This window comes from Myxine glutinosa, chromosome 1 (genome assembly GCF_964187855.1).
Source record: "Myxine glutinosa chromosome 1, kmMyxGlut1.1, whole genome shotgun sequence".
Taxonomy (NCBI): domain Eukaryota; kingdom Metazoa; phylum Chordata; class Myxini; order Myxiniformes; family Myxinidae; genus Myxine; species Myxine glutinosa.
Genome location: NC_136261.1, coordinates 425,593,800 through 425,612,054, shown reverse-complemented (window position 1 = coordinate 425,612,054; position 18,255 = coordinate 425,593,800). Strand labels below are relative to the sequence as shown.

Genomic DNA, 18,255 nt, shown 5'->3' with positions numbered 1-18,255 from the left:
CAGCTCTGATTTCCTGTTTGGCATTGAGGACCTCCATCCATTGTTGAGACAGCAGAAGCAACATGTCCAGAGTAGAATGACCTGGTCTGAATCCAAATTGATGATCAGAGATCAAGCCATTGGAGAAGAGGAAGGATTCGATATCTGAAGCAATGATGGATTCCATGACTTTGCTGATAATTGGGAGCAGGCTGATTGGTCTGTAGTTGCAATGATCTGTTTTTGCACCTTTTTGTGTAAAACAGTAATGTTTGCTGATTTCCAAGATGCTGGCAGATGACCTTGAGCAAAAGAGAGGGTGAAAAGAACAGAGAGAGGGTGAGATAGAGTGACAGAGCAGGATTTTAGGACCCGAGGGCTGATGCCATCTGGTCCAGTTGCAGAATCAGAGTCGAGGTTTGATAAAAACTTCTCCACCTTGTCAGGAGAGAAGGACACAGAGTCCAGGAGCAGTTGGGTTCGACTGGGAAAGGTGGGAACAGAGAGAGATGGGTTTGGGACACAAGATTTTGAGGCAAACACAGAGTTGAGGAATTCGGCTTTGTCACGTGCGGTGTCAACTGTGTAGCCATTTGAGGTAAGGGGGGGATGGAGGGGGAACAAACACCAGAAATGGATTTGACCAGATGCCACCAGGATTTGGAGGAAGGAGACAGGTTTGAGAGTTCAAACTTGAGTGTGGAGAGATAGTGCTTCCTGGCACTCCTGAGGGTAGAAACACACTTGTTTCGAGCTTGGTGGAAGGAGCTGAGATTGCCTTCTGTTGGATTTGCCTTCCAAGACGCAAAGGCAAGTTGTTTCAGGGAAACTGCCTCACCACAAGATTCAGTGTACCATGGACGGGAGGAAGGGTAAGACAACTGAAGACGAGATGGGATAAATCTGTGCATGAGAGAGAGCAGTTTGCTTTGGAAGAATTCCCAGGAAGAATTGATGTCAGAGGCATTAGAGATGGGAGACCAGTCCAGTTGATTGATGGCTGCTTGCAGACCGTGCCAGTCGGCCTGAGTGAAATGCCAGACTCGTCGGCGCTGAGGAGGCTCTCTGAGAATGGCCAGTGAGATGTCCACTTTAACAAGCACATGATCAGAAGAACCGATTGGAGCAGAAGAAGCGCAGCAGACATTTGCAGGGAAGTTAGTCATAACCAAGTCCAGAAGAGAAGATACTCCATTGACTGAGATCTGGGTCAGGAAATTGACAGATTGTGTCAGTCCCAATGAGTCGCAGAAGTCCTTTGCTGAGGTGCCATGGCTGGTGAGAGATGAACCCACATCCAGCCAGCTGGCATGATGACAGTTGAAGTCACCACATATGAGGAAGAGAGAGTTTGGATGAGTTGATAGATGTTGGTCCATTTTGTCCGACAGAGAAATGTAAATGGAGTCATCACTGTTTGGAGGACGGTACAGAACACATATGAACAAAAGGTGGGAGCGGAGAGGAAGCCGTAGCCAGAGGTACTCCTGTGGGTGGGGTGGAGAGAGGGCAGTGCAGGAAGAGTGAGGAAGAGAGTTTTTGATAAAGATAGCCACCCCACCACCAGGACGAGGCGCAGGTCTATCGTACCGGAGGAGGGAGTAACCAGGAAGAGATATTAAGGAATCAGAGACATCTTGAGGGAGGAAAGTTTCTGTTAAGCAGATCAAGTCTGGATTTTCAGAAGCAACCTGAATGGAGAGATCAATCAGGTTTGAGCGAAGGCCCCGGATGTTTGAGGTCCATACCGTTAGTGAGGAGAGAGGGGGAGCATCGGGTGCAGGACAGGGGAGGGGAGGGGGTAGGGTCAGATGAAGGGTGAGAGGGGGATGTAGGAAGAGCAGTTGATAGTGTGTCAGAGATTACAGAAGAGTTACAAGAAAGGGAAGGATGAGGAGGACGAAAGGTTTGATGGTGATGGAATGAGGCACAGTGAGAGTTTGTTTGAGGGGGGGCAGAGGAAAGTAAAAGGTTGGGGGAGGTGGAGGTATGACATAGAAGGGAGACGAAGTGGGGAGGAGGCAGCTTTGAGAAGGAGGTGGGAGGAGGGAGAATTTGGGAGGGATGGTTGGGGGGGAGATTAGAAGGGGAGGGGTAAGGGGGGAGTTTAGAAAGTGGATGATTAATGAAAGATGAACATATATAACAAATTGGGTTTGTTGCGATTTTCAAGTTAGCAATTCGTTGAAGAACGATTCGTAACAAGATGGCCGCCGCCATGTATGTCTGAAGTCAAGTACCTCCTGAGGCTGCAAGGCCTTGCTCACGACGCGGCAAACAAACGATTAATTTATGAAAGATAAACACCGAGAAACTTCCAAGGTTCACACTATAAGAATATCTTGAAAAATAAGCGAAGTACCAACTTCTAATCTGGTGTGTGGGTGTATCTCGGCATAAGGAAGAAGGCTATTGAAAATTGGGTCGCCACGTCAAAATCCAAGATGGCCACCACTATATGTATGTCTGAACCTTTAGCGAAATATCTTGCAAAAATAAGCGAAGTACCAACTTCTAATTTGGTGTGTGGGTGTATCTCGGCATAAGGAAGAACACTATTGTAAATTGGGTCGCCACGTCAAAATCCAAGATGGCCACCACCATATATATGTCTGAACATTGTGAGTGAAATATCTTGAAAAATAAGCAAAGTACCAACTTCTAATCTGGTGTTTGGGTGTATCTAGGCACAAGGAAGAAGGATCTTGAAAATTGTGTCGCCACGTCAAAATCCAAGATGGCCGCCGCCATGTATGTCTGAACCTTGTGAGATGAATATCTTGAAAAATAAGCCAAGTACCAACTTCTAATCTGGTGTGTGTCTGTATCTTGGCAAAAGGAAGAAGGCTATTGAAAATTGGGTCACCACGTCGAAATCCAAGATGGCCGCCGCCATGTATGTCTGAACCTTGTGAGATGAATATCTTGAAAAATAAGTCAAGTACCAACTTCTAGTTTGGCGTGTGCGTGTATCTCGGCATAAGGAAGAAGGCTATTGAAAATTGGGTCGCCACGTCACAATCCAAGATGGCCGCCGCCATGTATGTCTGAACAATGTGAGATGAATATCTTGAAAAATAAGCGAAGTATCAACTTCTAATTTGGTGTGTGGGTGTATCTCGGAATCTGTAAGAAAGCTGTTGAAAATTGGGTCGCCACGTCAAAATCCAAGATGGCCACCACCATATGTATGTCTGAACTTCGTGAGTGAAATATCTTGCAAAAATAAGCGAAGTACCAACTTCTAATCTGGTGTGTGGGTGTATCTAGGCAAAAGCAAGAAGGCTGTTTAAAATTAGGTCGCCACGTCAAAATCCAAGATGGCCACCGCCATGTATGTCAGAACCTTGTGAGATGAATATCTTGAAAAATAAGCGAAGTACCAACTTCTAATCTGGTGTGTGGGTGTATCTCGGCATTAGGAAGAAGGCTATTGAAAATTGGGTCGCCACGTCAAAATCCAAGATGGCCGCCACCATATGTATGTCTGAACCTTGTGAGCGAAATATCTCGAAAAATAAGCGAAGTACCAACTTCTAATCTGGTGTGTGGCTGTATCTAGGCACACGCAAGAAGGCTGTTTAAAATTGGGTCACCACGTCAATATCCAAGATGGCCACCGCCATGTATGTCTGAACCTTGTGAGATGAATATCTTGAAAAATAAGCGAAGTACCTACTTCTAATCTGGTGTGTGGGTGTATCTAGGCATAAGGAAGAACGCTATTGAAAATTGGGTCGCCACATAAAAATCCAAGATGGCCGCCTCCATGTATGTCTGAACCATGTGAGCGAAATATCATATCAAAGCATGTTTTCTGCATCTTCCACTTTGTCAACTCACATCACTTCACCGACGGGGGACCTAGGCGTAACGCTTGTTTACAAGTATTTACAAGTGAGGGGTCCTCAAAACCGCAACAATATGATATGAATAAGGCTTACGATACAGAGTCATCCCTTGAACACCATCAATGGATTCCCAAATATTCGCTGTGGTCATGGTTTGAATTACGCTGAGGTAATGTGGAGGCATTTTGTGGGTATGAATAAGGCTTACGAAAATGTCAATGGACCCAGAGGTAAAATGTCAAGTGTACCCCGAAGTGATGTGAACGGAGTCCGAAAGCACGATATGTTCCTGGGTGTCATGAGTTATCCACCGATTTGCGTTTCACGTCAACCATTAAGGTCAAAAGAAAACGAAGCATATGCAGAGGTGTGGGAAAATAACGTTAGGCGGGAGACCAAACCTGAAAATGCTGAAGACCAAAGCTGAAATTGGAAAAACAAGATAGCCTATTGTCGGGCAACTCCGGTTAACACCAGGGTCGTGGATGGCCTAAGCGGTTTATTCGGAGGCAAAAACCAAACACGGATTTCACTATCAAACGCGGGAGGAAGAAGGAAAATGGAGGCTGCGGCAAAAGATTACCTTCAGCGCACCGACATATCTCCGGTCCTGTAAGGCGATTAAATCAAGCGGGCACAAGTTTAACGGGGACTAGAAAATAATTCAAGGGTTTATTGTCCCCCGTCGCACCGCAGAGCGAAAGGGGGACTATGGTTTTCCCCTCCGTCCGTGTGTCAGTCCGTCCATCCGTCTGTCCGTGCGTGCGGGCATACGTGCGTGCGTGAGCGAAGGACCGCATTCGATTTTGGTGTGTGGGTGCAACCCACGTCAAAATCCAAGATGGCCGCCACCATGTATGTCTGATGCCATGTATGTCTGAAAATTGTGAGCTGAATATCTTGAAAAATAAGCGAAGTACCAACTTCTAATTTGGTGTGTGGGTGTAGCTCAGCATAAGGAAGAACGCGATTGAAAATTGGGCCGCCACATCAAAATACAAGATGGCTGCCACCATATATATGTCTGAAACTTGTGAGCGAAATATCTCGAAAATAAGCAAAGTACCAACTTCTAATCTGGTGTTTGGGTGTATCTAGGCACAAGGAAGAAGGATCTTGAAAATTGTGTCGCCACGTCAAAATCCAAGATGGCCGCCGCCATGTATGTCTGAACCTTGTGAGCGAAATATCTCGAAAATAAGCAAAGTACCAACTTCTAATCTGGTGTGTGGGTGAATCTAGGCACAAGGAAGAACGCTGTTTAAAATTGGGTCGCCACGTCAAAATCCAAGATGGCCGCCGCCATGTATGTCTGAACCTTGTGAGATGAATGTTTTTTTTTGTTTTTTTTTGTATACAAGATCGAGGCTCGTGAAAGAGCAAACATTAATCACACAAAAAGACAAACCGATGCACAAAACACAAAAAACAAGGGGAGTGGCACACAAGATGGGGAGAGAGGGGGAAGGACACAAACACAACATTTGAGAGCAGGGACATCGGGAGGACTTGGGGGGAGGTGGGAGAGGAATAAAACATATGAACACTGCAAGGACTCTGGGGTGAATTACCGGGGGTAGAAAATATCAAGGTTTTCGATGGGGGAAGATAAGAGATGGTGGTGAACAGCTGTTTTAAAGACCTGGAGGGAGGAGTGGGATTGAAGGGAGTGGGGGAGTTTGTTCCAGAGGCGGGAGAAAAGGGGAATGAAAGAGTGAAGGTGAGCAGAGAGCCTAGACTTTGGCAGTTTAACCATAAGAGGGTTGCAGGCAGATCTTGTGCGACCTGAAGGAATATTGGGGGGACAGAGCACAGAGAGAGCTGGGGGAGCAAGGCCGGAGAGGAGTCGGTAGAAGACAGAAAGACCACCAACCTGCCTGCGGTGAGTGAGTGAAAGGCCCTCGGAGTTGACTACATCGCAGGAGATTCCAATGATTCTGAAAGCTTTGGCCTCAACAGCGTGAAGTCGAGCAAGGTGTGAGGCAGGAGCACCAGCCCAAAGGGGGGAACAGTATTCCATTGAGCTGTGGATGAAAGCCTTGTATGTGGTGAGGAGCTCAGGTGTGCCATGGAAGGACTTCGCACGACGGAGGATGCCCAGTCGGTGACTGGCTTTGGAGGCCAGCTTGGAAATGTGGTTTTCCCAAGAAAGATCATGGCAGATAGTGAGACCCAAAAGCTTGAGCGACAGAACTTCTTGGAGAGGATTGTTGAGAAAGTAGATGGGAGGGTTTTCCAGTCGGTCCTTTCGGAGAGACATTGTAAGAGTGTGAGATTTGTCAGGATTGAAAGACATGTTCCACTTGTTTGACCAGTCTGTGATTTTGTACAGGTCTGCAGAGAGTGAGGAGGCTGCAGCTTGCCGATCTGGGGGATGAGGAATGGAGCGGCAGATAGTGGAGTCATCAGCAAAGAGATAGAGAGGATTTTCCAGAGAGTCGGAGAGATCATTGATGAAGACCAGAAATAGCACAGGGCCCAGAACACTACCTTGGGGAACTCCAGCCAGAACAGGAAGGGAAGATGAGAGAAATACATTCAGGGCCACACATTGCCTACGACCAGAGAGGAAATCCGCAAGCCATGAGTGGAGATTTCCCTGAATACCATAGGAGGTGAGTTTGGTGAGCAGACCTGGGTGCCAGACCGTATCGAAGGCACGTAATATGTCAAGTGAGACAGCTCTGATTTCCTGTTTGGCATTGAGGACCTCCATCCATTGTTGAGACAGCAGAAGCAACATGTCCAGAGTAGAATGACCTGGTCTGAATCCAAATTGATGATCAGAGATCAAGCCATTGGAGAAGAGGAAGGATTTGATATCTGAAGCAATGATGGATTCCATGACTTTGCTGATAATTGGGAGCAGGCTGATTGGTCTGTAGTTGCAATGATCTGTTTTTGCACCTTTTTGTGTAAAACAGTAATGTTTGCTGATTTCCAAGATGCTGGCAGATGACCTTGAGCAAAAGAGAGGGTGAAAAGAACAGAGAGAGGGTGAGATAGAGCGACAGAGCAGGATTTTAGGACCCGAGGGCTGATGCCATCTGGTCCAGTTGCAGAATCAGAGTCGAGGTTTGATAAAAACTTCTCCACCTTGTCAGGAGAGAAGGACACAGAGTCCAGGAGCAGTTGGGTTCGACTGGGAAAGGTGGGAACAGAGAGAGATGGGTTTGGGACACAAGATTTTGAGGCAAACACAGAGTTGAGGAATTCGGCTTTGTCACGTGCGGTGTCAACTGTGTAGCCATTTGAGGTAAGGGGGGGATGGAGGGGGAACAAACACCAGAAATGGATTTGACCAGATGCCACCAGGATTTGGAGGAAGGAGACAGGTTTGAGAGTTCAAACTTGAGTGTGGAGAGATAGTGCTTCCTGGCACTCCTGAGGGTAGAAACACACTTGTTTCGAGCTTGGTGGAAGGAGCTGAGATTGCCTTCTGTTGGATTTGCCTTCCAAGACGCAAAGGCAAGTTGTTTCAGGGAAACTGCCTCACCACAAGATTCAGTGTACCATGGACGGGAGGAAGGGTAAGACAACTGAAGACGAGATGGGATAAATCTGTGCATGAGAGAGAGCAGTTTGCTTTGGAAGAATTCCCAGGAAGAATTGATGTCAGAGGCATTAGAGATGGGAGACCAGTCCAGTTGATTGATGGCTGCTTGCAGACCGTGCCAGTCGGCCTGAGTGAAATGCCAGACTCGTCGGCGCTGAGGAGGCTCTCTGAGAATGGCCAGTGAGATGTCCACTTTAACAAGCACATGATCAGAAGAACCGATTGGAGCAGAAGAAGCGCAGCAGACATTTGCAGGGAAGTTAGTCATAACCAAGTCCAGAAGAGAAGATACTCCATTGACTGAGATCTGGGTCAGGAAATTGACAGATTGTGTCAGTCCCAATGAGTCGCAGAAGTCCTTTGCTGAGGTGCCATGGCTGGTGAGAGATGAACCCACATCCAGCCAGCTGGCATGATGACAGTTGAAGTCACCACATATGAGGAAGAGAGAGTTTGGATGAGTTGATAGATGTTGGTCCATTTTGTCCGACAGAGAAATGTAAATGGAGTCATCACTGTTTGGAGGACGGTACAGAACACATATGAACAAAAGGTGGGAGCGGAGAGGAAGCCGTAGCCAGAGGTACTCCTGTGGGTGGGGTGGAGAGAGGGCAGTGCAGGAAGAGTGAGGAAGAGAGTTTTTGATAAAGATAGCCACCCCACCACCAGGACGAGGCGCAGGTCTATCGTACCGGAGGAGGGAGTAACCAGGAAGAGATATTAAGGAATCAGAGACATATTGAGGGAGGAAAGTTTCTGTTAAGCAGATCAAGTCTGGATTTTCAGAAGCAACCTGAATGGAGAGATCAATCAGGTTTGAGCGAAGGCCCCGGATGTTTGAGGTCCATACCGTTAGTGAGGAGAGAGGGGGAGCATCGGGTGCAGGACAGGGGAGGGGAGGGGGTAGGGTCAGATGAAGGGTGAGAGGGGGATGTAGGAAGAGCAGTTGATAGTGTGTCAGAGATTACAGAAGAGTTACAAGAAAGGGAAGGATGAGGAGGACGAAAGGTTTGATGGTGATGGAATGAGGCACAGTGAGAGTTTGTTTGAGGGGGGGCAGAGGAAAGTAAAAGGTTGGGGGAGGTGGAGGTATGACATAGAAGGGAGACGAAGTGGGGAGGAGGCAGCTTTGAGAAGGAGGTGGGAGGAGGGAGAATTTGGGAGGGATGGTTGGGGGGGAGATTAGAAGGGGAGGGGTAAGGGGGGAGTTTAGAAAGTGGATGATTAATGAAAGATGAACATATATAACAAATTGGGTTTGTTGCGATTTTCAAGTTAGCAATTCGTTGAAGAACGATTCGTAACAAGATGGCCGCCGCCATGTATGTCTGAAGTCAAGTACCTCCTGAGGCTGCAAGGCCTTGCTCACGACGCGGCAAACAAACGATTAATTTATGAAAGATAAACACCGAGAAACTTCCAAGGTTCACACTATAAGAATATCTTGAAAAATAAGCGAAGTACCAACTTCTAATCTGGTGTGTGGGTGTATCTCGGCATAAGGAAGAAGGCTATTGAAAATTGGGTCGCCACGTCAAAATCCAAGATGGCCACCACTATATGTATGTCTGAACCTTTAGCGAAATATCTTGCAAAAATAAGCGAAGTACCAACTTCTAATTTGGTGTGTGGGTGTATCTCGGCATAAGGAAGAACACTATTGTAAATTGGGTCGCCACGTCAAAATCCAAGATGGCCACCACCATATATATGTCTGAACATTGTGAGTGAAATATCTTGAAAAATAAGCAAAGTACCAACTTCTAATCTGGTGTTTGGGTGTATCTAGGCACAAGGAAGAAGGATCTTGAAAATTGTGTCGCCACGTCAAAATCCAAGATGGCCGCCGCCATGTATGTCTGAACCTTGTGAGATGAATATCTTGAAAAATAAGCCAAGTACCAACTTCTAATCTGGTGTGTGTCTGTATCTTGGCAAAAGGAAGAAGGCTATTGAAAATTGGGTCACCACGTCGAAATCCAAGATGGCCGCCGCCATGTATGTCTGAACCTTGTGAGATGAATATCTTGAAAAATAAGTCAAGTACCAACTTCTAGTTTGGCGTGTGCGTGTATCTCGGCATAAGGAAGAAGGCTATTGAAAATTGGGTCGCCACGTCACAATCCAAGATGGCCGCCGCCATGTATGTCTGAACAATGTGAGATGAATATCTTGAAAAATAAGCGAAGTATCAACTTCTAATTTGGTGTGTGGGTGTATCTCGGAATCTGTAAGAAAGCTGTTGAAAATTGGGTCGCCACGTCAAAATCCAAGATGGCGGCCACCATATATATTTCTGAACCTTGTGAGCGAAATATCTCGAAAAATAAGCAAAGTACCAACTTCTAATCTGGTGTGTGGGTGTATCTAGGCACAAGGAAGAACGCTGTTTAAAATTGGGTCGCCACGTCAAAATCCAAGATGGCCGCCGCCATGTATGTCTGAACCTTGTGAGATGAATATCTTGAAAAATAAGCGAAGTACCAACTTCTAATTTGGTGCGTGGGTGTATCTCGGCATACGGACGAACGCCATTGTAAATTGGGTCGCCACGTCAAAATCCAAGATGGCCGCCACCATATATATGTCTGAACTTTGTGAGTGATATATCTTGAAAAATAAGCAAAGTACCAACTTCTAATCTGGGGTTTGGGTGTATCTAGGCACAAGGAAGAAGGCTATTGAAAATTTGGTCGCCACGTTAAAATGCAAGATGGCCACCGCCATGTATGTCTGAACCATGTGAGCGAAATATCATATCATAGCATGTTTTCTGCGTCTTCCACTTTGTCAACTCACATCACTTCACCGACGGGGGACCTAGGCATAACGCTTGTTTACAAGTATTTACAAGTGAGGGGTCCTCAAAACCGCAACAATATGATATGAATAAGGCTTACGATACAGAGTCATCCCTTGAACACCATCAATGGATTCCCCAATATTCGCTGTGGTCATGGTTTGAATTACGCTGAGGTAATGTGGAGGCATTTTGTGGGTATGAATAAGGCTTACGAAAATGTCAATGGACCCAGAGGTAAAATGTCAAGTGTACCCCGAAGTGATGTGAACGGAGTCGGAAAGCATGATATGTTCCTGGGTGTCATGAGTTATCCACCGATTTGCATTTCACATCAACCATTAAGGTCAAAAGAAAACGAAGCATATCCAGAGGTGTGGGAAAATAACGTTAGGCGGGAGACCAAACCTGAAAATGCTGAAGACCAAAGCTGAAATTGGAAAAACAATATAGCCTATTGTCGCGCAACTCCGGTTAACACCTAGAGTCGTGGATGGCCTAAACGGTTTATTCGGATTCAACAACCAAACACGGATTTCACTATCGAACACGGGAGGAAGAAGGAAAATGGAGGCTGCGGCAAAAGCTTACCTTCAGCGCACCGATGTATCTCCGGTCCTGTAAGGCGATTAACTCAAGCGGGCACAAGTTTAACGGGGAATAGAAAATAATTCAAGGGTTTATTGTCCCCCGTCGCACCGCAGAGCGAAAGGGGGACTATGGTTTTCCCCTCCGTCCGTGTGTCCGTCCGTCCGTCCATCTGTCCGTGCGTGCGGGCATACGTGCATGCGTAAGCGAAGGACCGCATTCGAATTTGGTGTGTGGGTGCAACCCACGTCAAAATCCAAGATGGCCGCCACCATGTATGTCTGATGCCATGTATGTCTGAACTTTGTGAGCTGAATATCTTGAAAAATAAGCGAAGTACCAACTTCTAATTTGGTGTGTCGGTGTATCTCGGCATAAGGAAGAACGCTATTGAAAATTGGGTCGCCACATCAAAATCCAAGATGGCTGCCACAATATATATGTCTGAACCTTGTGAGCGAAATATCTTGAAAAATAAGCGAAGTACCAACTTATAATCTGGTGGGTGGGTGTATCTCGGCATAAGGAAGAACGCTATTGAAAATTGGGTCACCACGTCAAAATCCAAGATGGCCGCCTTGCGTGTTTCACTTTGTCAACTCGCATCACTTCACCGACGGGGGACCTAGGCGTAACGCTTGTTACAAATAAAAGCAAGGACAGGAAAATACACGTCGATAATAAAATAAGGTGACTAAATTGGGATCCTACGCACCGACTTCAGAAACAAGAACAAAGGAATGGATTAACAAAAGAAACACGTTCATTATGTGCGTCTGTGGTGTGCGAGCTTATCTGTCTCTTGTCGTCTTGTCTTTGGCTGCCGTCCAACACGACTCCGTTCAGCCCCGATGCACCCACAAAGCCTCGCTCCAAGCTCCAAAGCACCGAGCACCGCCACTCCAAGCACCAGCACCACTCCCAGCACCACGAGGTCCCATGCAGGCCCGCGAGCTCCACACAAGGTCGACCATCAACTCATGCACGAACACAGAACGACGAAGAACGGCAAAGGGGGGACGAGAGCGCAAGTCCACTGCCAGAAGCAACTGCTCTGAACCAACTGCCGTGAAACTGCTCTGAACCAACTCAGACTCGCTTCCGCACTCGCTGATCTCTTTTTCCCAACTTGACCAACTGCTGCGCAACTCACTCACTCCACTGCGTCTCAAGACTCGCTCGGCGCAAGACCCACTCGCTCACCCTTGAAAGTCCTGCCGCCCCTTGTATCACTCCGTGACGGTGACGTCAGCCTTGCCGCGCCACTCAATCTGTGGCCTCCACCGAATCACAGGCCTGTGGTGTTGTCATAGCACGTGGCACTTGAGGTGGATAGGCCTGTCGGAGGTGTAAATGGCGGTGGCAATGCGGCGGTGTCCTGGCCTGGTTTCCTTTTGCTGGTTCTCTTTCGCAGTCATGTCAGGGAAGGGCGTTACTTAGTGTTGCAATAAGGATCTGTCAGAATGTCTATGTGGTTGCGGTGCCAAAAGGGACAAAGGTTTGGCTAACCAGGTGAAGACACACAGGGGCGCTACTCTTTAATCCCGAACTCTACTTAACACACGAACCTCCTGGTAGGTTCATAAGTATACTCATTACTCGACAAAACGCCTACACATGAACTTATTACAGGTAGTTTTCCTTACTGTGACAGACGAAGCACGTTACCTATTCAGATCTATCTGCTCTACATATCACTACCCCACCAGACATAACACTATTTTACTCCAGGGGTCCCAGGATTACCCACCCAAAATATCGTTGGATCATTTCAGTCGTTTTTGCAGTACCTGGGAACGGTCAGACAGACAGACAGAGACAGACAGACTGACAAATGGACATTTGGTGAACTTTAGTAAGATGTGCCATGTGGCAAACTATAGAAAAGGCCCCTTTATATTGTATGTGCCATGTGGCAAACTATTGATAAGGCCCCTTTATATGGTATGTGCCATGTGGCAAACGATTGAAAAGGCCCCTTTACATGGCATGTGGCAAACTATTGAAAAGGCCCCTTTGTATGATATGTGCCATGTGGCAAACTATTGAAAAGGCCCCCTTTATTTGGTATGTGCCATGTGGCAAACTACAGACAAAGGCTTCTCCATATGGCAGGTGCCATGTCGCAAACTAGAGAAAAGGCCCCTTTATATGGTATGCACCATGAAGCAAACTGTAGAAAAGAAGGGACATTTTTGGGAAAAATGCCAATTTAATTCACACACCTGCATGAAGAAGTAAATGTGTTTTATTTGCCAGATGTTGGGCGCCCCTTCATATGAACATTCCTAGAATGTTACTTGGTTCCTCCTAAGAACACAAGGGTAGTCCAGCATGCACACAAGATTTTTTGAATGTCCCTTATTTTCTATTGTTTTGCATTTTCTACAAACGATGGAATCTCCCTTCTTTCAAAACTTTGCCACATGCCACATACCATATAATGGGGCCTTTTCTATACCCCTGGCGTTTTTCTGAATAATTCTCCTTCTTGTAACATGTTAGAATGTTAAGGTGATGCAATACAATAGCCACTGGATAAAATGGTTAAAACCTGGAACTTTTTTTACTTTACACCTTTAAACCTATTTAAACTTTCATTTAAATTGAATTATATACTTGAATATTGTATATCACAAATCGCCTTCATAATACTTTCAAGAACCATGAAATATATCGATATTTAGCATGAGAGGGCCTGGCATGTAAGAGCAACAGGATTCCGGTGAAGAAGACTCTGATAATATGGCAATATATAGAACGAGGTAGATTGACACTGTGTTCTATGTTGATCAATAAAACGTCCATCTTCTAAACTGCGACTCAACTTCGGCTTGTTACAGTGTCCAAGGCCTACTGGTGATGGATGAGACTGCTTCAGTAGCGCTAAACTTCTGGATTTTTTGCACGATCTTTTATATCATTATTTTATGAAAATTGAAGTATGTACTTGAACACTTAGTGAAGCCTCGTCTAGAATATTGTTTGCCGTTTTGGTCACCACAAGTATTGAAAGACATAGCTGTGATAGAGAGGGTTCAGCTCAGGCCTACTGGATTGTTTCCGGGCCTAGCTAGACTCAACTACGAGGAGCGCTTGAAGGAGACGGATTTATACATGAGAAAGGAGGTGGTTTTGATGGGATGACAGATGTTTGAGATAATGAAGGGTATACACAAAATAAGTGCAGAATAATTCTTCAGCAGAGACATTGACAGGGCCAGGGGCGGGAGCCTCAAAAGAAAAGAAGAGTTAATATGGTAGTATGGTAAGGACCTTTCATTCAGAGAGTCGTTGATGCATGAGATGGTCTCTGAGAAAGGCAGTGGCAACATAACTAATAGATAAGTTTAAATTAGGATTATATAGATACCTGGAAACTTTGGAGATTGGAGAGTATTGGGATATTGGCAAGACGTTTGTGACTTCAGTATGGATTGAGAGATTGTGTGCATCGAAGTGAAGTGAAGTGAATTGAAGTGTCATGTGTATGTGGGGAATCTCGTCAAGGGTTGGTGTGTGGTTGATGTTGTGTATTTGTCATTCAAGAACCGCCATCGCCCAAACCTCCAACACTTGAAAATAAAAAACACAAAAATTTGCTTTTTTCTCTAAAAAATAATTAAAATAAATGTATTTCTCCATTTTTATTTGATGCGCTTGGGATATCCCTCGTCGTGCCACATCATCTCATCCACATTCCTCCTCTCATTCCACAAATGAAATTGCATCGTTTTGGCAGATAAACTTTGGTGTTGATGTGGCGCAGCATAATGGGCCGAATGGTCTCCTCTAGTTTACTCTGGGTTTATTTTTTGTCTCTGTATATAATAACCCACATTCATTAGATCATGATTGACAATAAAACTTACAAAATGGGACACAGCGGTGAACAAACTGGATGCAAAAGCCCGCATTTATTGGATAATAATTGATTGTATTGTCAATGGAAATAACTCACAAAAATTCCAAACTGAGTAAAGAAAATAACATGTACAACCTTTCCTTTCTTACCATAAGCATTGTATCCTTGGCAGGTCATCGGTGAAATGGAGAGCTTCTTGGAATGGCTCAAATCCCAAGGCCTGAGAGCAGAAACAGCCCAAGCAGTGATCGATAAGCTTGGAATTGAGGATCAGAAGGTGATTCGAGCTTGTGCTGACTCGGATCCATTGCGGACCGAGCTCCTCGCTCTCGCCAAAGAGGAATTACAATTTGCAAAGTATGCTGACTTCTGTGAATTTATGAATTATTTTTCAAAGACGCAAGATGTCCAGATTGCGGGGTCTGCTCTGTTGGGAAGTATTTTCGTCAACTTGGAGAATGTTATTCGGGAACTTTCCAGTTTCTGTGAAAAGATTTTTGGATCCCAAAATGTGCACCAGGACAACGTTTCTGGTTTCTCTGGAACCGGGTTCAGTGATGTCTCAGCATGAAGCATCAAGACCCACGTCTGGTATGTGACTTTTTTAATACAACATCGCATGTCAACAAAAAGCTTGATCTTCTCCCATTGTTTTTTTTTTTAGTATACTTTTAACTGGTGTAATCTCTTTTGGTGCAGTTTTATATTGTCTCATATTAATGGATTTTTTGATGTAGGGTACAAGGTAAATTTTAGGTCACCTGGAACATATTTCTGGGGAGCTTATGGGATGGGTCATTATTAGTTTGTCCACAAACACTTGCAGCTTCTTCTCCGAAACTGCTGATGGGATTGTGACCAAACTTGGCGAAAATTATATTTTGTGTGTTTGAACTCAAGTTTGTACATGGCATTAAAAAGTAGGAGTTTAAGTGGGTGTGCGGGAGGGAGAGGGGGACATGGCTAGGGAGTAGGCATGATATCCTTAAATGGTTATTTGCTCTCTTATCTGAAACTGCACTGACGATTGTGATGAAACTTGACCACAACCTTCATCACCCGTGATGCACCAAAGTTTCTTCACAGCATTTAAAAAATCGGGGTATTTGCCTCTTTTTTTGTGGGGGGTGATGGGTGATTGTTTTAATTACCTCTGTGTTCCATGTTTAACGGTGCATTTAAGTTATCTGCATACAGGAAATAGTTTACCTCTTCAGCCATGGAAGGCTTATCCTTGTTATCCTACGTTTTTTGAAAAAGTATGAAGACGCTTCATCGTCGTCATATTGTAATCGGCTCTGTCCATCCGTCTGTCTGTCCATCATGCTGTCCTGAATGGTTGTGTAAAAATTCACATACTTGGTTGTTATGATCACCACATGGCAATAAGGTGCAAGAGCAGTATCATTTTGACCCCACCCCCTGGGTACATTACCAAAAATGGAATAGCAAAATGTAGAATAGCAAAAAATGTTATTAGAGGCACATTAAAAAAAAAAAATTCATGTAACCTTGAAAATGCAATCATCATTGGGGAACGCCTTGATCTTTTCTACCCCTGTTAATTCACCCCAAATCCACCTTTTCCAAATTCTGACTTATTTCATGAAAGTCCAAGTCGTGTCCATTTGTTTTATACCTTCCGCAAATCCCCCCCACCCCCACTCGCCTCCCCAAGCCCTCTCTCTTCCACAGATCTTCCGATGTCCCTGCTGTGCTGTTGCTTGTGTGCTTCCCTCTCTCTCCCCCTCTTGTCTCCAGCTCCCTTTATTATATGTTTTACGTGTCTCTGTTTATGTTTTTGTGTCTTGTGTGTTAGCTCTTACACAGGCATCGCCTTTGCATACAAAAAAATAAAATAAAATATTCTCCATCCTCTTGGAAATTCTGATCATGCCGCCATTGAAGTTCAGGTTTCTTGGAATGGCTCAAATATTCTTCACCATCAACTGTTGTTCATCGTGCCCATTGGACTGTCTTTCAATATAGCAAGGCTGACTGGGATGCCTTGTGTTCTGTTCATGCCAATGTTCACTGGAACTCAATCCTTTGTCACAACCCATATTAAGCTGCCAAGGAAGTTACTGAGTGTATCCCTGTTGGTATGGACCGCTTTATCCCTTCTCGGACCGACCAAGTGAAACAACACTCTCAGCCGTGGTTCACTCCAGCTTGTTCTGCTGCTCTCGTCCATCGCAATCACTTTTTCAAACAGCATCACTGTGTTGGCTTGAGTGAGGCACATCGTTTGTATCACGTTGCGAGCAACCACTGCAGACGAGTAATGGAGAATGCTAAGCGACAGTATAAAGAATGTGTTTGTAATTCAAACTCAAATAAACAGCTCGGTTCTCGAGATTTTTGGAGAATTGCTAATCGCATTCTCAGCCGTAATCGATCATCGATTCCTGTCCTCTTCAATTGCCCTGAAGTACTTACTTCTCCTAATGATAAAGTCAACCTCTTTGCTGAGCATTTTGCTGCAAACTCCACACTTGAAGACCACGGACAAAGATTGCCTGTTTTACTTCCCGTCTTGACACCAGGCTTTCCACTATCATCAGCACACCCATGAAAGTTGCTAAGATTATTCAAAGGCCTGACATTTGAACATCTACTGCACCAAATAGAATCCCTACAATTGCTTTGAAGATGTGTTCACTTGAACTGTCTTCTGTTCTCGCAAAACTGTATTGCTTGTGTATGTTAAAGTCTGCGTTTCCACTTAGCTGGAAGCAGGCTTCTGCACTTCCTGTCTTTAAAGGTTCCAGTGAGTAATCAGATTCTTCTAACTATCGGCCTGTTAGCCTTCTACCCATTATCAGCAAAGTCTTTGAATCCTTGATGGAACAGCTCATGACTCATCTGGAAACCCACAAACTCCAAACTGATGTTCACTATGGCTTTAGACAGTCAAGGTCTGCCGGTGATGTTCTATCCCAAATCACTGAACATGTGAATGGTGCTTTAGATCATCGTGGAGAAGCCAGAGTTGTTGCTCTCGACATCTCAAAGGCTAAAATCACATGGCATTTCTGGAAAATTGCTTGATACAATATCTGACTTCCTTGCAAATCATCAAACATCTGTGGTAAATGAGGGACAGTAATCCCCTGTCCGTAATATGAATGTGAGTTCCTCTGGAGTCTGTCTGTGTTGGGTCCAATATTGCTCATGTTATATATCAATGATCTGCCTGATTGTATTCTTTCTCAATTAAGCATTTATGGCTTTAGGCAGATGACTCAACACTGTATAATACCTAGTCAGGAACCTTTTTTCCTCCTACCCGTGACCAGTGGCATCAAGAGCCAGCACGGGCCCCCGAGGCAAATAACCTCGTGGCCCCCACCCCCACTCTTTTTCTCTTTTATAATTTGTTAAAGGAACTTTCTTGAATGAAAAAGAAAAAACTTTTAAAAAACAAATGGTCACTTTTATTTTGCCGTTTGATCGAAAATATCGGAGATAGCGGGACGTTTGGCCCGATCGAGTCAATTTGCACCCTCGACATTTGAACACTATTTGTCTCGAAGATTGGTAAAAAAAACTTGAGAAGACGATTAAGAATTTTTGGACAAAGAGGATACAAACGCATTCATTTGTAATGCACATT

At 45.0% G+C, this 18,255-nt stretch overlaps 1 protein-coding gene and 1 long non-coding RNA gene across 3 annotated transcripts in view; one reads left to right on the top strand and one right to left on the bottom strand.

The window, feature by feature from the left end:
* LOC137411091 (E3 ubiquitin/ISG15 ligase TRIM25-like) overlaps nucleotides 1-18,255 on the bottom strand; it is a 212,658-nt gene that overhangs the window by 84,636 nt on the left and 109,767 nt on the right. The gene's annotated exons all lie outside the window — the stretch shown is intronic.
* LOC144889637 (uncharacterized) overlaps nucleotides 1-18,255 on the top strand; it is a 55,346-nt gene that overhangs the window by 19,314 nt on the left and 17,777 nt on the right. The window contains exons 2-3 of the long non-coding RNA XR_013621948.1: nucleotides 14,812-14,916; nucleotides 15,037-15,230. This is a non-coding gene — a long non-coding RNA (uncharacterized LOC144889637). The remainder of the gene's footprint in view (nucleotides 1-14,811; nucleotides 14,917-15,036; nucleotides 15,231-18,255) is intronic.